This window comes from Dasypus novemcinctus, chromosome 14 (assembly GCF_030445035.2).
Source record: "Dasypus novemcinctus isolate mDasNov1 chromosome 14, mDasNov1.1.hap2, whole genome shotgun sequence".
In the NCBI taxonomy this organism is placed as follows: Eukaryota; Metazoa; Chordata; class Mammalia; order Cingulata; family Dasypodidae; genus Dasypus; species Dasypus novemcinctus.
The window spans coordinates 9,771,621-9,794,559 of NC_080686.1; positions in this window are offsets into that span (position 1 = coordinate 9,771,621).

A 22,939-nucleotide genomic window follows, 5' to 3' on the forward strand; every position below is an offset into this window, starting at 1 on the left:
ATTGAAAGTAGAGACTCAAACAGGTATTTCTACACCAATGTTCATAGTAGAATTATTCACAATAGCTAAAAATTGCAAACAACCCAACAGATGAATGAGTGAACAAAATGTGGTATGTACAAATAATGGAATATTATTCAGCTGTGAAAAGAAAGAAGTTCTGATATATGAGACAACATGGATGAACCTTGAAGACATCCTGTTGCATGAAATAAGCCAGACACAAAAGTACAAATATTGTATGATCTTGCTTACATGTAATACCTAGAAGAAGCATACTTCCTAGATACAGACAGCAGTTTATAGGCTATGAGGGGATGGGGTATAGAGAGTGGAAGAGAAAGATATCGCTTAGTGAGTGTAGTTTCTTTTTGACGAAAATGTTGGGGTAATGGATTTTGGTGATGATAGCACAATATGGTGAATGTAATACTATTGAATCATACACTTGAAAGTAGTTAAAATGGAAAATCATACATTTATAACTACAATAAAGTTTTTTAAATAATTTTTTAAAGATATGGGCACATCACTAGAGTCCCACTCTAAATTGCCCTACAGAACATTTTATGATAGTAAAATGTTCTGTAGGGCAAGAAGAAACCAAGTTCTCTGTAGGCTGGGTGGTAGCCAGGCTCATTTGTTTGGCGTTAACCAGGAGAATAAACATATTTGTTGAATTATGGAGTGTATTAAAGGTGTGAGTTATACTTCTTATGTGATGGTTTTATGGTTCAGGCTTTTTGTTAGAGTGGCCTCTTGACCAGCTTTGTTAACCCACATACAATAAGGAGTATTAAACACGTTACCAATACCTCCTTGACTAGCTAAAAATTAAGCCAGGGACAATCTGCCATCAAAAACCAAGTGTTCCCTGGCCTGATCAAGCAGGCCTAGTATTTGTTGTCCCTTCGAGATGTGTGGTTCTAGACTTGTGGGCGTTGACAGACGGGCACCATTGATTGCTGATGGTTGGGTTAGACTGAAAGTCCCGGGGCAAGTTGCAATATCATAGGTATGATCACAGCCCATCGATGACGTTTGGCTGAGGTGGAGGGAGAGTGATTCACATCCACCTAACCAGGAAGGCCAAGGGGGGCCAGGTTATGCGTTTGTCTGGTTTTGGGTAGCAGAAGAGTCAAGTCGAAAGTAGAATACCCATGTTTATTGAGCCACAGTGTGTTTCTGTGACATTACTTTTAGATTGGAAAATTGTACCTTGCCTTTGGTAACCGGGGATTACTAAAGAACAGGACCTTAGGAAGACAGTGACTTTTGCTGGTGCAGAGTGAGGCTGTGGAATTGTCCATTAGGTTGCTCACAGGTGCTATGGATTGAGGAAATGTGAGCGCAATCGCCACTTCCATGAGGGGGCGCCCAGATACAAGGGAGGTGGCGGTCGGGAAGAGGTTTTAATTTCCCACTATTTTCCATTTCTGGGCCACATAGGAGCTAGATAGAGGTTTGATGTGGGATGTGTGGAAGCAGGATGATGGCAAATCCAGCAGTTAGGGATAGTTCAGGTAATGTGGGATGTCTGTGTAAATATCTCAGGGGCAGGGGTGGTGGGTTTGGATTTCATTTGCTGTGTAGTGTTTTGTAGGACAAGATGGGTAGGTACTGTTAGGATAGGAAAGACTGTGGTGGGGGTGTAGATACTGAACAATGAGGAAGGGAAAGAAAAGAGGGAGCAGGAGGGTGAGTGGTTTGAGCATTGGGAGGCCAGCAGGATTCTCTTGTTATCCTTAGGAGAGCATGTACCGGGATGCTTTGGCCAGGTGACTCTTTAGGCAGGAGAAGTGGGTGGCATTAGCAGGAGCTTCAATCTTGGAGGCATTGCAGAGGCTTTAGGCTCGGTCAACTAGGGGTTTAACATGGTACAAATTCGTGTGACAATCATGAGAGGCAGAGGTTAGTTTTATGGAGTCACAAGGCAAAGTTGTGTCTCAGGGCAAGCATCCTGCAACGTCTGGAAAGTCACTCCAGGCTTCTGGCTCCCGCTTCTTAAAAGAGTCCTGGTGGTGTGATTAGTCACTGGAGAATCGAGGGTGTTCAGGGCCTGCTGAGACTCTCCCAGGTCTGGGTAGCTGGTTAGAAGGCAGGAGGAGGGCAGCCTTCAGCGGGGAGTCCCTGGCTGGGGCCGCGTCTGATGTGAGCTGGGATTGGGGGAACTGTCCCAGGTAGAGCCCCTCTCAGGTTGCTGGGATGCTTTTATGGCTTCATGGTGTTGTAAAGAGGTTGAGCTGCTTGTAGAATCTGAAGGTTACGTGGGGCCTGGGACACTGACTTGCAAATGCCTTTTAAGCTGAGTGGGTACGCAGCAGGCGAGGTGGTGTCCACACCTGTGATGCTGCCACAATTGAACCAAAGCACCAGAACCCACCTGGTGCAATGAAAGCCCCAGTTCAGACGAGCTGAATCTAAAAGCTCCCAGCGGTCTCAGGCTTTGCCCAGATGGGTGATGAGAGGGAGTCTGCTGCAAATAGGCTTTAAATGATGTGACCTGATGCACTGCATGTTGTTTGTAGGGGGCCTGATTATTTGCCATTTGAAAATCTGTGGCTGAGATTGGGGCTCGACCTTTATTCTGTAGGCAGGCCTCCAATTTATCCAATTACCCTGGGCCCTTGGCCTCAGTGGTCCGTTTGGTTGATGACTGGTATGCCAACAAGGTATCCTGGCTGGAGGACCCACATTACGATGGCAGTACTTGCCACGTTTGGTTGGCTTATTTGGAAGTTTGAGACTCCAGATCTAACATACGCACCCAGACCAATAAATAACAAAACCAAGTGCTAGCAGAATGTTGTGCAGCTGCATGGGATAGGCTCTTTGTTGTGGATGCTGCTTTCTCTCCAGCATGAGTTATTACTGAGGAGGGGTTGTCTGGTTTCATCATGTAGGGTAGGGTGTTGTTTCCCTGTCATTGGTCAAGTGAAGCTGTTTATGTCCCTTCTGAGGGGCCACATCATCTTCAGAAATGGCCATGGAGCTATAATTTCAATTTCTTGGTGGGGATCAGAGAGGGAGGCTAGCTGAAATCATCTACACTCTACAGCCTGAATAATGGCAGATTTCAAGGAATATGAGTTCAAATGGGTCCCATAACAAATAGGTGCTGGGCCTGTAGGACAATCTATCATAATGGGCCCCAGGAGAGTATCTGGGCAATAAGCTTATTGAATGAGGGGAAGATCAAAACTCTGTATTCTGGGAAGCGGATTTGGCTCAACTGATAGAGCATCCACCTACACATGGGAGGTCCAGGGTTCAGATCCAGGTCCCACTGACCCATATGGTGCGCTGGCTTCTGTGCAGTGCTGATGCGCGCAAGGAGTGCTGTGCTATGCAGGGGTGTCCCCCATGTAGAGGAGCCCCATGCTCAAGGAGTGCACCCCGTAAGGAGAGCCGCCTTGCATGAAAAAAAACACAGCCTGTCCAGGAGTGGCACCGCACACACAGAGAGCTGACACAGCAACATGATGCAACAAAAAGAGACACAGATTCCCAGTGCCGCTGACAAGAATGCGGGCAGACACAGAAGAACACTCAGCAGATGGACACAGAGAGCAGACAATGGTGGGGGAAGGGAAGGGGAGAGAAATAAATTTTAAAAATAAATCTTTTTAAAAAATCCATATTCTTAGGGGGAGATACTATTGAAAGTTTTCATGTATAGAAAATCCTCATAAACTTGAAGATAAGATATGTCCTCCTTCCTTTACATATAGAAAGGTGTGATGGGAAAGCTAGTAAAAATTAGTATGTGGTATCAATCTGCCCAAAGGTCTGGGCTTAAGAGTAATTGGCTTGGGGCAAAAGTGAGACCCATTTGAGGGTCCATTTCCCAGACTGAAACTTAAAAAGCACTTATTTAAGGATACGGTTATCTATCAAACCAGCCATCTGGGGGTGATATGCCAGATGGAAATTCCATTGACTGCCCTGTTCCAAAGTTCATTGTTGCACTACAGATGCTGCAAAATGGGCACGCTGATCTGAATCAATAAAGTTGGAGTCCCAAAGAGGACTAGAATGGCCACAGGAAGGCAGTGATTGTTGTTTAGACATGCCTAGCTGTAAAGGTCAGTAGGAAGCCAGTATAGTTTATACCATATTTAGAGCATAATGACCCTGCTGAAGAGGGAAACAGTGTAATATAATCTATGTGCCATTGATTGTAGGGAATATTTCCACCTCTCTTCGGAAGGGCTTTCAGTCCACCTCTGCAGGGCCAGGGTTCTAACTTAATAGAGCCATCTTTGTTTCCATTGCGACAAGACATTTGTTGATATGGAGCAGCGCTTCAAGTGTCAGTGCACATTGGTTGGGGATTTTATGTTCTTTGAGTTATTGGGTCGCTTTGGCTGGTGTTTTGGGGGGAGGGAGTGTAGGGATAATATTCCCCTGTTCCCCTTTTATGCTTGTTTGTTAAAGATTTTTTTAAAAATTTCTCTCCCCTTCCCCCCTGCCATTGTCTGCTCTCTGTGTCCATCTGCTGTGTGTTCTTCTGTGTCCATTCACATTCTTGTCAGCGGCACTGGGAATCTCTGTCTCTTTTTGGTGCATCACCTTGCGGCATCAGCTCTCCGTGTGTGAGGTGCCATTCCTGGGCAGGCTGTACTTTATTCACATGGGGCGGCTCTCCTTACAGGATGCACTCCATGCATGTGGGGCTCCCCTACATGGGGGAAACCCCTGCGTGGCAGGGCACTCCTTACACGCATCAGCGCTGCACATGGGCTAGCTCAACATGGGTCAGGAGGCCCTGGGTTTGAACCCTGGACCTCCCATGTGGTAGGCAGATGCTCTATCAATTGAGCCAAATCCACTTCCCTCCCCTGTCCCCTTCAGAAAAACAATGAGCCACTGGGTACAATTCATGATATCCCTGGGGTCTGGGCAGCATGCAGTCTCTGTTGACAGCAGCGAAGTATGCAGGGGCAGAGAAGATGAGTGAGGCTGCTAGCCCCACCTGAGGGACGGACACAGTGAGACTGGGGTGCTGTTCTTCTGCTGTGTGGGAGCCCAACCAACACCGTCCTCCACAAGGGCCACCCAAGACGCATGGACAAACCAGCTCCTACACCACGTAATATGGTGCCTGGAGGGTTGCAGTGTGAACTTAGATCCTGAAGAAGGACAACTGGCAGATCTCGGGTTTTCCATTTCCCTTCTGCCACATGGCCAGCCCATGCATCAGTTAAAAACCCTCAATAAAGGGGCAAACAGCATGCCGTTCTGCCCACCGTGTTATCTGTTTTTACCTTCTTCCACTAGAGTGGCAGCCTTCCAAACAGGATGCTGTCCCTTCACCTCGGAACTGCCATCTATAAACCAAGCACCACTCAAGTGGCAATAGCACCTGGCAGGTCCTCAAGTGGTTCCAAAGTCAGTTTCAGGGGGAAAGTCTCCCTGCTTGTGAGAACCTCCTTATATATCAACCATTTCCATTTTATTATGGAATTCTTATGGGCACTCCTTTCTCATTAGAGTGTTTCTCTAACATTGCCCAAGACTTCATGGGTAATAAGCAAACCAAACTGTCTCAGATAGCTAGAGACTGGATGATAGACTTAAAGGAAGTTGGGGAGAAGAGGAAGGTTGCGAGCTGATGCCTACATGGGTGAAATTTATGATAAGCTGGAGGGAAGTATTTGTACAGGGAAGGAATAAGACGAGGGCAGGCTTGAGGGTCTAGGGTTGGGAGGATGGGTCAGATGGCCCAAGGAATGGGAGGAAGGGAGGAAGAGTTGAACATGGGAGATTGTCAAGTATGCGGTTGAAACTAGAATGTTGAGAAAACTCTTTAGACAATATAAGGAAGGATTACCTGCTTAAGGTGCTTAATGGGGGAGCATCTGGCACAGGAGCAGGCTTCTAGGGAGTGTGTGAGTGCTCATTTTATCATAGTGTGTTATATCATTGGATGGAGACCCATACAATGCGTGTGGAGGTGTACCCACACCCTGGGGAGATCTGATGTTCTCAAACAGAGGGAACTGTGTCTCTCGAGAGAATTGGTGACTCCCAGTGGGTTAGGGCAGTCTATTAGGTCAGGCCCTCAGCATTGTTGCAAGTATCTGTGAATCTGGTCCTTCAAATAGTGAAGATTGATAGTCACTGTGGGCCTTGACGGGAGAGGGAGAGAGGAATAGAATAGATGGAATCAGGGTAACTTGGGGGCAATGGAAGTGTTCCCCAGGATCATGCAATGATGGATATAGGGCATGTTAAATTACACTAAAAATTTATAAAAGTCTATAGGCTGAAATGTAAAACAGAAGGTAAAACAGAAGGTAACTAAAAATTTAGAAAATTGTACAGTCTAAAATATAAACAATAATGTAAACCAAAATGGAACCACGTTTACGTTATGTACAATAGCTGCAGCAAATATTATAACATGAACATGTAAAAATATTGCTGAGGAAGGGGAAAAAGTTTGATGTTGGATACATGGGAGCCCCTTATATTGTATATGTGAATTACTGTGATCTAAAACTTTTTTGAAGACAAAATTAGGGAAAAAAGAAACGATGTAGACAATGAGGAAGAAATGAAAGAAATTGCCTTGCCATTGTACATACAGGACAACACCTATTATGGTGATGTAAGGCAAAATGCCAAAAACAAAGTTTTATAATATTTTTCATTTTTAATACCCCAATTTATTATTACTTTATTTTAGCTTTTCTAAATTAGTATGTATTCTATTTCTAATTTTTAAGCCTATATATCATTTTCCCATTAATTAAATTTGGCAATATATTAGGCTTCACTTTTGAAGAAGTTTTGGACCACAGAGAGGTTCAACTATGGCAGGTGAGGAACACTGGTGTGGGGAGTTATTGATGGGGAGCATGTGGTTGGGAGGGAGTTCTCCAGAGCATGTATATAGGGTTCATAAAAATGTTTGGAAATATGTTAGATATTTTCATAGTAGTTACAGTTACAAATGACAACTGGGGGAGTGCTGCTTTCCTATCCAGGAGAACTCTGTCACAATCCCAAATGGAACAGCAACAATCTCCCAAGTGCAATGACAAAGACCAATGAAGAAGGATGGTCCAATGATGAGCCCTTGATACTGATGACTATGCTTATAAGCCTGTATGCCTGAAATATGAACTAAGCCTAGAGCTGCAGGGTGCCTAAGAGTTATCTCCTGAGAGCCTCCAAGTTGCTCAAATGTGGCCACTCTCTAAGCCAAACTCAGTATGTACACACATTGCATTCCCCCCAGTGTGGGACATGACTCCTGGAGGTGAGCCTCCCTGGCACCAAGGCATTACTACTAATCACTAACTGGTGATGCAAAAGAAAGAGACCTTGAATAAAAGGGTCAGCTCAGACCAGCAGAACATCTCAACCTATGTGTAGAATCATATGTTAAAAACTACCTTTTGACCTTGAATAAAAGGGGGAAATGGCAAAGACAAATGAGTTTATGTGGCTCAAATTCTTCGAAAAAGAGTTGGGAGGTCATCAGAGGGGTTGTGCTTACACACACCTCAGCAGGACCCCAGAGACAGCCAAAAGTAGATATAACCCCAGGTACTGGTTCTCCTGAGTGCTAAAGAGATACACAGGTTCTATGGTCATGGCGGATGGCTCTGGAGTTCAGTGCCATGTCAGTGGGCCATACTTTGGAATTTGTGTTCCTGAGTATGACGGAGTTGGACTCAGATGTGACCTTTCCCTACATGCCTCTTCTGTCACTTTTACTGAACCTGTGGCTGGCACTAGGATTGGTGTACACCCAGAATACTTGAATCTCTGGACTGTCCATGTGCCAACTGGACCTTGAGCCTCAGCAGAGTTACAACTCCTACTCTCTTGTTTGCTGGACTTACCCAGGTCAGCTAACAGGGAGGTGAAGATGGTCAACTACCACACCACACTAGGGAACCAAGAGTGCCTACAACTGCAAGCAGGAGAATCGCATCCATCAGCCATGTGGGATATAAGCTCCTTCTCAATTGTGGGCCTTGATGGGAGCGGGAGAGAGGAATAGAATAGATGGAATCAGGGTAACTGGGGGGCAATGGAAGTGTTCCACAGGATGGAGGAATAAAATATGGATTAGAGTGAATTTACTGATATTCTATAGAACTATTGTGACTAGTAATGGAAGAAATCGTAGCATTGCTATGGAGAAAGTGGCCATAGTAGTCCCTGAGGGCAGGAAGAGGGAAGAAGAGATGTGATGTGGGGGCATTTTCGGGACTTGGCATTGTCCTAAATGATATTTCAGGGACAGATGCTGGACATTATATATCCTGCCATACCCCACTGAGTGTACTGGGGAAGAGTGTAAACTACAATGTAAATGATTATCCTTGTGGTGCAGCAGTGCTCCAAAATGTATTCACCAAATGCGATGAATGTGACACAATGATGAAAGAGGTTGTTGATGTGAGAGGAGCAGGCTGGGAGCGTGGGGGGTATATGGGAACTTCTTATATTTTTTAATGTAAAATTTTTTGTGATTTATGCATCTTCAAAAAATACACTTAAAAATAAATGATGGGGCCCACAGACTTGGGCCAGTGGTTAGGGCGTCCATCTACCACATGGGAGGTCCACGGTTCAAACCCTGGGCCTCCTTGACCCGTGTAGAGCTGGCCCATGTGCAGTGCTGATGTGCACAAGGAGTGCCCTGCCACGCAGGGGTGTCCCCCACATAGGGGAGCCCCACACGCAAGGAGTGCATCCCGTAAGGAGAGCCGCCCAGTGCAAAAGAAAGTGCAGCCTGCCCAGGAATGGTGCCGCACACACAAAGAGCTGACACAACAAGATGAAAGATGATGCAACAAAAAGAAACACAGATTCCTGTGCCGCTGACAACAGAAGCAGACAAAGAAGATGCAGCAAATAGACACAGAGAACAGACAACAGGGGTGGGGGGGGGGAAGGAGAGAGAAATAAATAAATAAATAAATATTAAATAAATAAATAAATAATGGGTGTGGGGGGTGGGGAGTGGGGTATATGGGAACCTCATGTTTTTTAATGTAACATTTTGTGTGATCTATTAACTTTAAAAAAAGATAATTAAAAAATTAAATTAAATTTTTTAAAAAGTCCTCATGGGTATTTCAGGTATCAAGATTGTTTTCGGCCCTTCAGTCAGGGAACGCCCCAATTAGTGTCCAATTTTAAGCTTGTGGGCTCTCAAATGGAAATTTTCTGGTCCAAAATCAGTGGCCTCAGGTAGTGCTAACAGGATTTTCCCATTAGCCCATCTATGTACCCAGGGCTATTGTACAGAGAGTTTGTCTACACCATCATTCTAGCTTCTATTCTGTACTGTACGAAAGTAGTGATCTGTGTGGGGTCAGCCAATCTTATTGGTTCCTATTTGGATTGTCCTGTCAATATGGGCAGAAGGGCAGATTTACAATCTTTCTGTTTTACAGTGTTAGGTACAAGAAGCATCTTTGGTTAGGTACAATATCATGCTATATTGTACCACTTCCTATACTGTTCGTTCAAACATTCCAGTTTTCATCCAAATTTTCATCCTTATCCCATTAACCATTGCATTCCTGTATTCTCCTGATCTATCTGTTGACCCTGTTAGGACATCACCAACAGGTTTTGGTTTTAAAAAATTTTACTAGATTGAGGAAGTGTTCCCCAGGGAGACATAATCTCCACTCCCGTAATACATTCAGGTAAAGGAGACACAACCACTTCATATAAAGCCTGGGCAAACATCTCCATTTTCATCCAAACTTTCACCTTAATTGTATCAACCATTGCATTCCTATATCCTCCCAATATAAATGTAGTCCTATTACGACTTTGCTAACAAGTTTTGGAACCAGGCTACCAGGCTCCTGTGTCAAGGAGTCCCAGAAATGTCCCTCCTCCACCCCTCGGCCTTTTTACCCACTTGTGTGCTCATGGTCTTAGGTCCCCAGCCAGCCATCAGGTCAAAGAACCAGGTCCTCAAACCTTATCCAAGCCCCATGGACTGGAAGTCAGGTTTCTCATTGTCACTTTTGCCTTGGGGCTTTCCAAAGTCCTCCAAACTAGGGTAAATAAAGCCTATTTGTTTTGGGTCCTTCAATGTTGAGGGATCAGCACCATCTCCCATCAGTGCACCCAACTTCTGACATTGATGCATTAAGCCTTATTTTCACTCTCCAATGCTGGTTTTTGTCCTATCATTTCATAACAATGCTTTTTTTTTTTAAGATTTTTATTTTATTTATTTCTCTCCCCTCTCCCCATCCCCCCCAGCTCTCTGCTCTCTGTGTCCATTCACTGTGTGTTCTTCTTTGTCTGCTTATATTCTTGTCAGCAGCACCAGGAATCTGTGTTTCTTTTTGTTGTGTCATCTTGCTGTGTCAGCTTTCCATGTGTGTGGCACCACTCCTGGGCAGGCTGCACTTTTTTTGCATGGGGCAGGTCTCCTTATGGGGCACACTCCTTGTGCATGGGGCTCCCCTATGTGAGGAACACTCGTACGTGGCACAGCACTCCTTGCGTACATCAGCACTGCGCATGGGCCAGCTCATCACATGGGTCAGGAGACCCTGGGTTTGAACCCTGGACCTCCCATGTGGTAGGTGGACACTCTATCTGCTTCCCTAACAATGCTTTTAAAATGTCTACACTCCTGGGACAGGTCTCTTGACTCTCCCCTTTGTTGTGAGCATGCTATTACAAATCATGCCAACCTTCTTTGCTATCTATTGTTTCGGCATAACTTTTCCTATAGGAAGCAGCTTTGAGGCCCATGTCAGGAGCTCAGACTGGCCAAGCTTGTCTGAGCACCAGGGCATGATTCAAGAATTAATGGAAGTTTTCCAGCTTCCAGAAACTAGGTGAGAATACTGAAGGCTTTGAATATTCTTGACATAGTTAAATTATTTAGAGCCATCAACCCTGAGTAAGCACTCTATTTCATCATGGAACAGGCTAGTGGAGGAGAGCAGCTCATGGCAGGATGAAGGGAAAATGGGCCTGAGCTAAATCCCCCCAGATCACATGTGCTGGGAAGTACTGTCACCAGAAGTGTATGATTCACTGAGACTTAAAGGCAGAAACCCTGCTCTTGGATGCTGACCTGAACATCAGGATTGCAGACTTGACTTCAGTGATGAATTCATCTTTGGCAACAAGCTGGACACCTTCTGTGGCCATCTCTCTTATGCTGTCTGGAACTATTCTAGGGCAGAGAGTAGCATGGGCCCATGGTGAATATGCACAGCCTGGGAATCATCCCATAACCCTGGCCAGTGGATCCCAGCCTCTGGATGCACAGAGCTTCAAGAAGCTGCAGGAGCAGAAAATACCATGTCCATGCAGTGTGAAGACCTGCTCAAAAGATGTCTCGTTTTCAGTCCCACTAAGGGAGGCACTTTAGAGCAAATCGTGAAAGACCCATGGATGAATGTGAGCCATGGATTCTTACAGGGAACCACTCCCTGACTGCAAGGGCCTCCAGCAGACTTTGATGGTGTCCACAGGAAGAGACCCAGGACTTCCTGATGGGCCAGCAGTGTACAAGATGATGGCCTGTCTGCTTCTGGACTGTAAGATATTCAAGCTGGAGGGCTCCATCAGCCCCTGCAGCCTGGTCTTCAGCTGATCTCATGAACACCAGCAGCCCTTCCCCATCCTGCAAGTTACAGGATGATGTCTCTCCCATCCCCAAGCAGTAGTGTGTCAGTGAGACTATGATTCTCACCTCTAATTCCTACTCTAAGAATACTCAGGAATATACAGAGTATGTGGCCAGAGGAGGACCAGGAGTTGGGGGGAAGGCTAGCAGCACACCGAGCATGGCTGCCAGCCCCCAACCCAGCATGGAGAGGAAGACCAGCCCTGCCTCCTCCACGAATAGTGACCTCTGCACCAGCACAAATCAATGCAGGGGTTCCCTGCTTTGGAAGGACTGCCTTGCCCAAATCTCCATCCAGAACAGCAAAGCCAGCCTAACTGTGCTGAAGGCCGGGACATCCAGAGCTTCTGCTTCTGCCACAGTCTCCCCAGCCCTGCTCTGCCTATACCAGGAATCCCAGAGAAAATCACTGAATTACCTCAGCTCAACATATCCCCCCAAGACTGTCCCTGTGGCCTCCTCCTGTACCCATAACATCTGCAGCAGTGGTGGAACCCCAGAAAGAACCAATTTTCCCAGGATTGTTTCCAAGGGAAACTCCTTCCATGCTGGGCAGCTCTGATAGATGGGCAACCAGCAGAATTTGCCCTGCAGTGTGATCCCCAGCCTCTCCTGACTACAGCCAGGGCCAGCAGGAGGCCAACAGAGGCTCTGTCTGAGGTATGCCAGGAAGAACCTGGATGAACCTGAAAGCACAGACTGAATGGAGATGCTATGCTCTCCATTCTTCACCTGGAGAATGGCCAAGTCATGCTCACCAAACTTCACCTGGAAAATGACCATCACAAGCTCCATGGAGACCAAGGAGCTGTTGTGTGAGATCTGCAAGGTCCTGAATGCAAACAGCTGTGCGTGGGACCTGACCACAAGGTGGCCAGGAGCTGCCAGCCTGGAGGTGACAAGACTGGACTAGGGTGAGTCCCCCAGGCTTTTCTCCTCTCCCCTTCCATCGAAGCTTTTCTTCTGTGTTTGTTGGGGAGGGGAGGAAATGGTTGTGTAGAAATCAACAGAATAATCCAAATGCTTTAACTATGCCTTCAATATTCTCACTTCACAGGACACTTTTGGAAGGCTGGAGGCATTCTGACTTGTCTTTTCAATTATCTTTGCGGCTTCCTCTTTTTGCACTCAGGAGGTGCTGGGTCAGCCTCATTGTGGAAAATGTACCTCAGCAAAGGGTCTTGGGAGGCAGTAGTTGTCAATATGGATCTCCTCCTAAGCACAGATGGCTCAGAGGTCCTACCCCTTGAGGGAATTATTGCCTTCCCTGGAGTGAAGTTCTCAAGAAAGGCAGATAAGAGGGTTGGTCCAAATCACCTCTAAAGAAAAGAACCCCAATGTCTACTTGACAAACTTATCTTTATAATGGAATCAAAATAAAATGCCAGACAAAAGTAAAAATAAACAAAAATTGATTCTAAGAACCAAATTTAAAAATGAGGAAAAAAAAATAAAAATAGAAAATAGAAAAAGGAAAAGAATAAACATGAGAAGAATAAAAGAATAAAGAAAAATGAAAAAACAATAAAGGAAAAGAATAAAGAAAAAATTGTAAGAGATGGGGATCAGTTTAGTCTTCACATAAAGGTAAGATAAAGCAGGGAGGAAGAAAATGTTAATATAACCTGGCTGTAACCTCTGAAGGCTGTAACCTCCGAAGTAGCCACTCTATGGAGAAACAGAGGAAGGGCTTGCGTGCTAGGCTTAGGGTATAAATTGTGTCATTTTTCTTTGTTCGGGGTGCCAGCCACGTTTTCCGGTTGTGCGTCCCTTCTTGCAAGATTGAGAATAAATTCTTTACTTCTCCACAATCAGGTGAATCATATTTTCTTCCAGAAGAAAATTTATTTCTTACAACTTTGGGGGCTCGTCCAGGATCCAGAAGCTTCGGAGCGTGGACCCCAGCTTGGATGACGGGGAGGCGTGCCCCGCTGTTTAAGGGTCTTGGACTCCACCAGCGGGGGGCTCGCCTCTGGCAGCCAGGAGACCCAAGAACAGATGCTTAGACCTGCTGACTGTGGATGAGAAAAAGGGAAGGGAAAACCTGCCTCTCATTGTCCAGGTAACTCCATGCATGGACCAGCGTAAGAAAAAGGGCTATTAAGTATTACCTTGGTGGTCAAATGCTGATGAGTCTGAGGTTGACTGTGCATGCCTGAGACGTGTGACACACTGCATGAAGAGTGCAGCGTCCCAATTCACATTTGCCTTCCCCCGTGAGGCAAAGGGCCGGAAACAGATGAAGCAAAGGATTTGAGAGAAAGAGACCCAGACAAGATTTGGAATGGGGAATAGAGGCAGTTGGTCAACTGGGCAAAAGGGGAAGGAGGTATCTATAGGATCCCCTGGGGGCATTCCTCCGGATAGTCCGTTAGGGAGGATGTTGGAACACTGGACCAATAATAATCAGACCAAGGGAAAGGAAGTGATTGCCTGATGTATTCTGGCCAAAATACAGGGCAAATGAGGATTGGCTCCATGCCAACCTTGCTTTCATAATTCTTTTGGTGTTTTTCTATTTGTTCAGATGTAAAATGTTTGTGGGAGTGCTGACTAAAATTTGGTAAGTTTGTTTAAAGGAATGAGTTTTTTCTTAAGATATGATTGCTGGCTTTCATAAAATCAGAAAAGCTTGAACGCATATGGCAAGTTGTAGAAGGCATTGTAGAAGGTAGCATTGAATAAGGGAACGTGTTTTGTGAAGGCAGACGTTGTCTTAATATGAAACAACTATTATGGATGAAGCAACTAGTTATGGATAGTTATAAAACATTTGTATAAGCAATGCTTAAACCAAAATATCTAATGATTAATTCCAGTAAGTCATTATTAAACAGAAACTGAATTGATTTAAATAATAAAAAGTAGCTGCAAAGCAGGAAAAACTGTCAGAGGCCACCTCAATCTGCATATAAAAGTGGTGGTCAAAGAAGATAATCTCAATTCCATTGGTCATCTGTATTGTTAAAGTGAAATACTTGTTAATTAATGTGATTATGGGGAAGGTTTAAATAAAAAGCTCCGTGGTGCTGAAGGGCCCCATGCACAGGCTGGTGGAATCCTGGAGCCTACTTCCTAGCTGCTCTCTAGGATCAACGGTGCTGCTGCTCACTGCCTGTGTAAAGGACATGCTAAGTGGAGCAGAGATTACCAGGGTGCTGTGAGTAGAACTTAAACATAATTAGCATTATGGTCTGCTCCCATGTAGAGACAACTTGAATGGTGTTGCAAACATGGACCTTAGATCTATTAATTAGAACTCAAAAAAAAAAAAAAAAAAAAAAACCACACACACAAAAACTTATGCATTCATTAGTGCAGTGATTGGTATGAAGTACTGTACCTATCTCTCTCCTATTCTAGATATATGCTTGATGATTATAGTGATATCTTTTCTAAATTATATGCAGAGGAATACTGAACATGTTCAAAGGTCCTGGTAAACTTCATTTTCTAAGTAGTTAATGAACATGCTTAATCCAAGTCTTCCTCCTAGCCCTTATTCTAAAACCTGTCCCACTCATATCCTGGGGAGGACTGGCAAATCCACATGTCATCCTGCCAGGGCTAAATATTTTCCCACCAAGAAGGAAACAGTAAATGAGGTGGCTGGGATCCACGTCAGCTTAACCCCTTAAGAGAGTCAATGGGTAACCTTTCCTCACCTAAGACCTGAAAACTGTTTTCTGATAAAAACCTGCAAAATAAAGCCCATCAACTTTGAGAAGATGCAGCCTTTAGGTGCCTGACCTTTTCTATTTTTGTGGCCCAGTATCCTTTCAGTGAAACCCAATATCCTCAAAATTCTAATTAAGCTTATTGCTTCCATCTTGCTAGCCATACAAAGATTTCATCCAGTGTCACCCAGGGTGCCATAGTCATCTTCTCCAACCATGATAGAATAGTAGGAGGGTTTTACACCTTGTCAGGAGGACTGGAGACCTCCCTTCCTTACAGTAAAAAAATCTCTTCCTTAAGAATTATATACTGGCCTTGTCTTCTACTTTGTCAACCCTCAAACATCTGGGTTTGCTGGCTCAGACTCTGCCTCTTGAATTTGCAGTCCACCAACACCGGTCTGGCAGCTGGGTCCTAATCAAGTCATGGAAAGAGTCCAAACTCCAACCGACCTGGGAAGGACCTTATCAAATCTTGCTGGAAGCTGATACAGCAGTCCAAATGGCAGAAAAAGGCTGGACTCACTACACTCGAGTAGAGGGACCAGTACCTGAGCCTGACGGTAAGTACCCAGCAACACTGTCTGAGTCCTGGGAAATAACTCCAACTTTGGATCCCTTAAGGATCACCCTGAGAAGACAATAGTTGGGAAGGTGTATCAGAAAGGGGAGGGACTATATCAGTGAAATTTGCAGGAAGATATCCCTCCACTTAGAGGGGAGGCTATTATCTATATCCACCTTGTCTAGTGCCTCAAGAGACTAGCAGATAAAGGATTTAAAGAGTCTGAAAATGAGAATAATTATACCACAATGTTTCAGATTCATGTCATGACAAGCCCCATTAAATTGAGAGTAAATATAACTGAAGGCCTAGAGTCTTATACTGCAGTTTGACACATGTCGAGTGATAAGGTGTGGAGCTTTAAGACAGCAGTGGCGGCTGAGTGAGTGAAATAAATACATATGCCCAGAGTCACCAAGAGGTTATCTCAACCTCCCCTCAACCCCTACCCCTGTCTCGACTGGAGCCTTGTGTAGTGGACTACTGAGGACAAGGGGTGGACTGCTGGGAAAGGAGGAGGCCATACTCACTTGAAACCGTTAGAGGACAAAATAGCCTTTTATAAAGGAAATACCCCACCAGACTGCAAAAACCTCCAGTGTAACCCAGGAGTAATAACCATTAGAAAGGCAGACAAATTCAGCAACAACAACCATTATTCTTCCCCTGACAGTCTATGGGAAGGAAGGTTCTGTATTCGAGTCCTTCCTCCCCCCTGTGGATATGATGTCAGCAATGTCCCCTCCAGCTAACCCTTCAGAGATACAAAGGGAAAACCCACCAAAGGCCAGTTCTCCAATTCAGAATGATCCCAGAACAGTCCGGATACTTAAGGCAGAGGATTTAAAGCAAACCATAGAAATAGAGACAGGATATGGAGATGCAAATGCCTGGGTAAAATGCATCAAATATATAGTCCAGAGTCTGAACAAAAGCAACTGTTAAGCTTGTGCAACAGGCCAGCCCACTGCTCATATCGTGTCCTTTCCATTAGGTATGGAAGAGCATGAAAGGGAGTTTAAGTGCATGGTGCTCCTCTTCCAGAATACTACTCCTGGTGAAAATTGTATTATGGTGTCCTTTCTCTTCCCTCCTGTCAAAAAGGGAAACATCAAAGCCATACTGGCTTCCTGCCTTGGTCTAAGAAGTCACTTTGCCTGTTTCTCTAGATGAAGAAAAGGGCTCCAGGACCTTGGGACCATGGCCTTGTGTACATGAGTATGTAACATGAGAGAGGATAGTGATGTGGGCTATGGGTGGGGGGCTCTTCATGTCTTCACAGATAACCTGAGCTGTACGTGTCCTGAGCTGTGTGTGGGGGACAGTGAGAGCTGCAGCCCTGCTCTTGGTAACCATGACAACAACTCCAGTCCCGAAAAACAGTTTAGCAATGCAAACTCTATAAACTTTAAATATTCAGGGAAAATGCAAACCAAATGTGCTAAAAACTTACCTAGAATGTATGAAGTCCATGCTAAAATCTTACCTAGAATGTGGAAGATATATGTTAATTCAAGCTTGTTGAGCACTGAAACAAAGAACCATTTGGTCCTTCCTCTGTATAAAAAGAACTCAAAAATCTTGTTTGGGGCTTGGGTTTTGAATAGAAAGCTCCTGAGTCTGGCTGGCCATAAACAAATTCTTTTTCCCTTCCCAAAATTATTATGAGTCCTGGCCTTTTCATATGCAAATACTTGAACCTCTCTTGATGTCTACAACATTTGGGAGCTTGTCCGGGATTTGCAAATGAAGGTAGCATTTCACTACCCCTTCCAGATCCCCGAGGAAACTGGGGTGCCTCAGGTGAACGCCAACCTGGGCACCCCTGGATTACATTTAATCCAGAAAAGATGTGGGCTCCACTGGAATCTTCTGATGAAAATCAAGGCCAGTGAAAGGTCTGGAAAAAAATTCTGGGAATGAAAAAGACTCCAATCACAGAAAAAGCTAAGACTCCCCCGGGGAGCATAGTCAGGAAAAACTAATTTGAAGTGTTAGAAGAGGAAGTCTGATCCACTTCCCCACTACCAAGAGCACCTCCAGAAAATTGGGGGGAAGCCATTCTCTCAAGGTCTGAAAGGAAAGGAAGAAAATAAAAGCCTGGTGTTTGGGTTTGTCTAACTGCATGTTAACATCTGGTTCTGGTCTTGTCTCCATTGAGGTAGTGAAGGCTTGATTATAATAGGTTCGAGTCCTAATGTCTTGGAAATTGGTCTGGATTTTGAGAAACTTGGTTACAGAAAAATGAACCAGCTTTCTAGTGGAGCTTGGTCTGGGTGTAAAGTTAAACAGTGAAGAGGTCTAGCCGGAATCTTTTGCTATGGTGCTGAATTGCAGATGAATTCACTTTATAGACAGCAAGGGTAAGCAGAAAATCATGTTCAAATGTTAATGTTTTTTTTTAAAAAAGGTAATGTTAAGTGTTCTCTCTTTCTGAAGTTTGTAATGGCTGTGGGGCAGCCATACTGAAGAAAATATAAAACTTGTAAGTCAGATTGATAAGTTTTGTTCTTCTGTCTGTGTCTACTAAATACTGGTGTTAAACTGTGTAATTATATGAAGTGGTAAATTTGGTTAAGCTGGAACCCTTCCTTGCCATTGGCAAAGGAGTAAATTGATTGTAGTTTATAAAGCAAAACCGTAGTGTCTGAATGTGTGTGTGCGTGCTCTGCTGTCTTGCTTCTCTGGGTCTGCCCCATTTGCCAGAGCTTGGGGATTGTCTGTGTCGCTGTCTGCACCATGCACCCAAGTTTATTAAAACTGGCCCAGTCAGGGTAGCTGATGGAGCCAGTAACTTAAATCATAGCCCCGCCAGGACAGGGGGGCCCTGGGAAAAGTGCTGAATTTGAAAAGTTATTTCAAGTCATTTTAGCAACCTGGAACTCACCACCATTACCTTTCCCCCTCCTCCCTTTAGGAGGGTACATAGAAAAAAAACAAAACAAAACAGAAAGCCTGGGAAAGAGGAGAGTGGCTTTCCCCCTTCCAGTGAGTCCACACCTTCTATTCATAAGCCACATTCCTATTTAATTGTTATGCACCTGACTGCCTGGAAGCAGGGAGGTGAAGGGGGGGGGGGGCAAACAATATCAGAATAAATGCAATAAAAATTCCCTCCCTAAAGCATCAAAGACCAAAATAAATTGACTTCTGCCCAGGTTCTGCTTTTCTGAATCTCTCTGTAAGTCTATGTAGAAATGCTTTGAAATGTTTTAAAGTTGTAAACATGTCTAAAGGAAGGAGGCTATTGCTTGAAAACAATAGACCTCTAATCACTTGATAGCCCTTTTAATGGTCTGCCTGGGAACAGTCAGCAGTAAGAGTTGTAAAAACTGCAGGAAAAACAAAACAAAACAAACAGATAAATCTGAAAACCCAGAAACTTCATGTCATGTTTCCTTAAAAATTGAAAATAAAAACCTTAAACTTCTCAGTTTAAACTCAATTGTGCCTATAAAAGGTGTAAATAGTAATAAAAATAAGACCTCATGTGCCATCAGTTAGGGTCAGGGAGTTCCTTAAAATGCTAAGAAACGGAATTCTGTTCTAATTTGTGCTTAACTTTGTATTCAACTTTAAAATTGGTGTTTGAATTTTGTCAGTTTGCTTGTGCCTAAAAATCATGGTAAAAGGTAACTTAAAATGAATCTTTTTAAATGCCAATATTGTCTTGCTGGGGAATTAAATGCATAACCCACAGATGAAATTTGTTCAGTTACTAGGAAAAAACAGAAAACCATCACAGGGTTGTTACTAATAAGGTTCTTGTAACTTAATTAATAAAAGCATCCAATTCATCCTAAAATAAAACACATTGAAAACTGTAACTAAGAATTAAAATCATTGTATAAATACCTTTATATATATATATACATGTATAAATCTATAACTAAAGCTATTACAACAGAGTAAATGTGGCCTGGATTTCAGCTATTGTAATGGTGATGTTAAATTAATTTGCCTCTATTTATAGCTACTTCAGGTTTATCTACTGCTTACTATGATGATAGTAGTTATTACTTAAACTTATCGTATAGTTATTTTATAGCTAATGTCACCCCTGGTCTTCAACTATTTGGATGGTAATTATAAACTGCATTCACATTACCTTGTGGTTCCACCCCTTAGCAATTCAAATTAACAATTAACTTTAAAAATTTATAGCTAAATTAAAAAGGGGGGTTATGCATATCGCTTTTGTGCCATTCCAAATATTTTCAGTCTTCTCATTTCCTCTTTACCCTTTTAAAGGAAAAACTGTCTTTTTCCTTAACCTTTAAAATAATATAAATTAATTCAGATTGGCCACTTCCACCAGAAATCAGAAATAACTGTTGCCAGGTTTTCCAAAAGTAAGCAATACTCTTCCTAGGGTACCAGGCCTTACTAAACAACACCCCCCCACACATTGTTCAGGCTGTCTCAAAGAAAAAAAATGAGTAAAAGCTACTTGGTTTTTTTTCCAGTCTAAACAAAAGCCCAAATGCTTGCCAGGTTCCCTCCAAATAGCAATGCAGCTAGGAAAGTCAGTAAGGAAACTATATTTTAAATTAACTAGCAAAGAAAAAAGGTTTTAAATGGTGTTTCTTTATAAAACCATTCATGTCTGCCTATTTGCTAAAATTAAATATGCAGTTATATAAATAATATATATATTTCTAAAACCTAAATTAAACTAAATGGTATAAAAGGTAAAAAACCTAAATACAAATGTAATGTAAAAAAACCTAAATACAAAACTGTTAAAAATGTAAAAAAACCTAAATACAAAACTGTTAAAAATGTAAAAAAACCTAAATACAAAACTGTTAAAAAGCTATAAAATCCTTACAAAATCATAATTAAAACAGGTTAAATAATTGCTTTATATTCCAGAGCCTAAAAGTTAGTATGCTTTTGAAATTATTCATAGTTTTAAAATTATCAAAAACAAAAGTTTTTAAGCCCCTGTAAAAAAGGAAAACAACATTCTTTGTTTAATCAATAACAATTTCAACTTGTTTAGCTTAAGTATTATCTCTTAGGTTTATGATTACCAGGCTAATAAGTTAACATTGTATGTGTTTAATCTTTAAAATAATGGAAACGTAAACTCGTGTTTAATGAAATTGAATTAGGTGTAAGCCTGCTCTCCCCTAAATGCGTGAGGAGATTCCATTCGTCGCCTGTTATAATCTGGAGTAAATTTACCAGTCTATAATTGTGGTCGATTGTAAAAAGTTTGTGAAAAAACATCTTCCAAACTAAAGCATTAAACAGTTCTAGTTCTAGAAGTCATTGCTAACTAAAAACCTGGATTGGTATTAATGGCAAAAAATTACTTCATGATAATAAAACCTGTCTGAAGATCACCACATGGTACATATTTAAGTAAATGGTAATGAAAAGTTACCTTGACTCCATTGGGAATCTTCTGTTTTCATTTTAACAATGAAAAATAGTTTCTTCCCCCCTCTATTACTAAAGTAAAATGCCTGCTAATATCTTCATGGTAAAAGTGTAAAAAATAAACAAAGTCATTTGATATATAATGTGTTGCATTAAAAATGTTTAAAAATATATAAAAACAAAAAATAAACTTTAACATTGTCAGACTCTCTTGTGCACTCAAACCAGGCCTTGGATACATTACAGATTGCCTCTCCGTATGAGTTATTGGCTAGGCTGGTCACTAACCCCTCAAATAAAAATATCTACCACATCATGCCTCTGGTTGTGCTTCTGAGGTCAACGGAAACTACGCTGCAATTTCAAACTCCTGCAGCAGCCAATGATGGCTCGGTACAGCCAAGTGCACAATGGATATCGCCTCCAAACTGACACTGTTCCGTAGTGCCAGAGAGCACTGTGCACCAGGCCAGTGAAACACTAGAAACTACCTTCTTAGCTTCTCTCTAGGATAAACAATGCTGTGACTTGCTCACTGTGTGAAGAACATGCTAAGTGGAGCCATGATACCAGAATACTGTAAGTAAAACTTAAACACAGTTGGCATTGTGGCCTGCTCCCATGGAGAGATAACATGTAAAGTATTACAAACATGAAACTTAAAACTTTTAATTGCAACTCAGAATCCTTATGCATTAGGTAATACATTAAGTGCTACACCTTTATCCTGTTCTAAATATATGTCTAATAATTATAATGTTATCTTTTCTATTCTAAATCAAGTACAAAAGTACATTAAACATGTTAACTTCCTGGTAAACTTCATTTTCTAAATAGTTAATGAATATGTCTATAAAATAAAATAGCCGTCATAGCTAAAAACAATGGGGCCACCAGTGGCTTGCAGGTAGCTGGTTAATTGGTGCCAAGCTCAGCCACCCTACCACTCTACTGTACTCTACTGTGTAGCAAAATGAGGCTTGCCTGCCAGTGATGGGTCACCTATTAAACAGGAAAATAAACAAAAATTGTACAATTAAAACCAAAATGTAAAAAACTTTTTTCTATAATTATGATCACTCCCACAGCTAAAAACTAAGAGAATTTCCAAGTTGGTGCACTAACTCTGAATAAAACCAACTGCCCAAAACATGCCAATTCACCAGAAGCACCTGACAAAGCACATGAGTGCCAATCATTAACAGCCTGAAATGCATCTTCAGAACAAAGCTAAGTACCTAATACTGTTATAATTACAATTTCTCTCTGAAAATAAATAACTTAAAAATATATATATATATATGTCCTGTGCCATCTTTATAGGCACCTAACTTGTCTACCTCTGTAATCCAATGTCCTCTTTTAAAAACAGGTATTCCAAAATTCTAACTGAATTTGTTTCTTTCAGAATGAACATCTTATTAGTCACATGAAAACTTCATCCAGCTTCATACAAAATGCCAGATCCATCTTCCTGCAGTCAAAATAAAATAACAAAGTTTTTACACCTGGTTAGGCAAGGACTGCAAGCCATGGCCAGCAGGAAGTAGTAACAAAGAAGAGATCATCTCCCTCCAGCACCCCTTTAGGATTAAAGGTGTGAACTCTAAGGGTAAAATAAAATTAATAGATGGATCTGGAGCCTGGCAAGAAATCCACGTAAGCACCAAT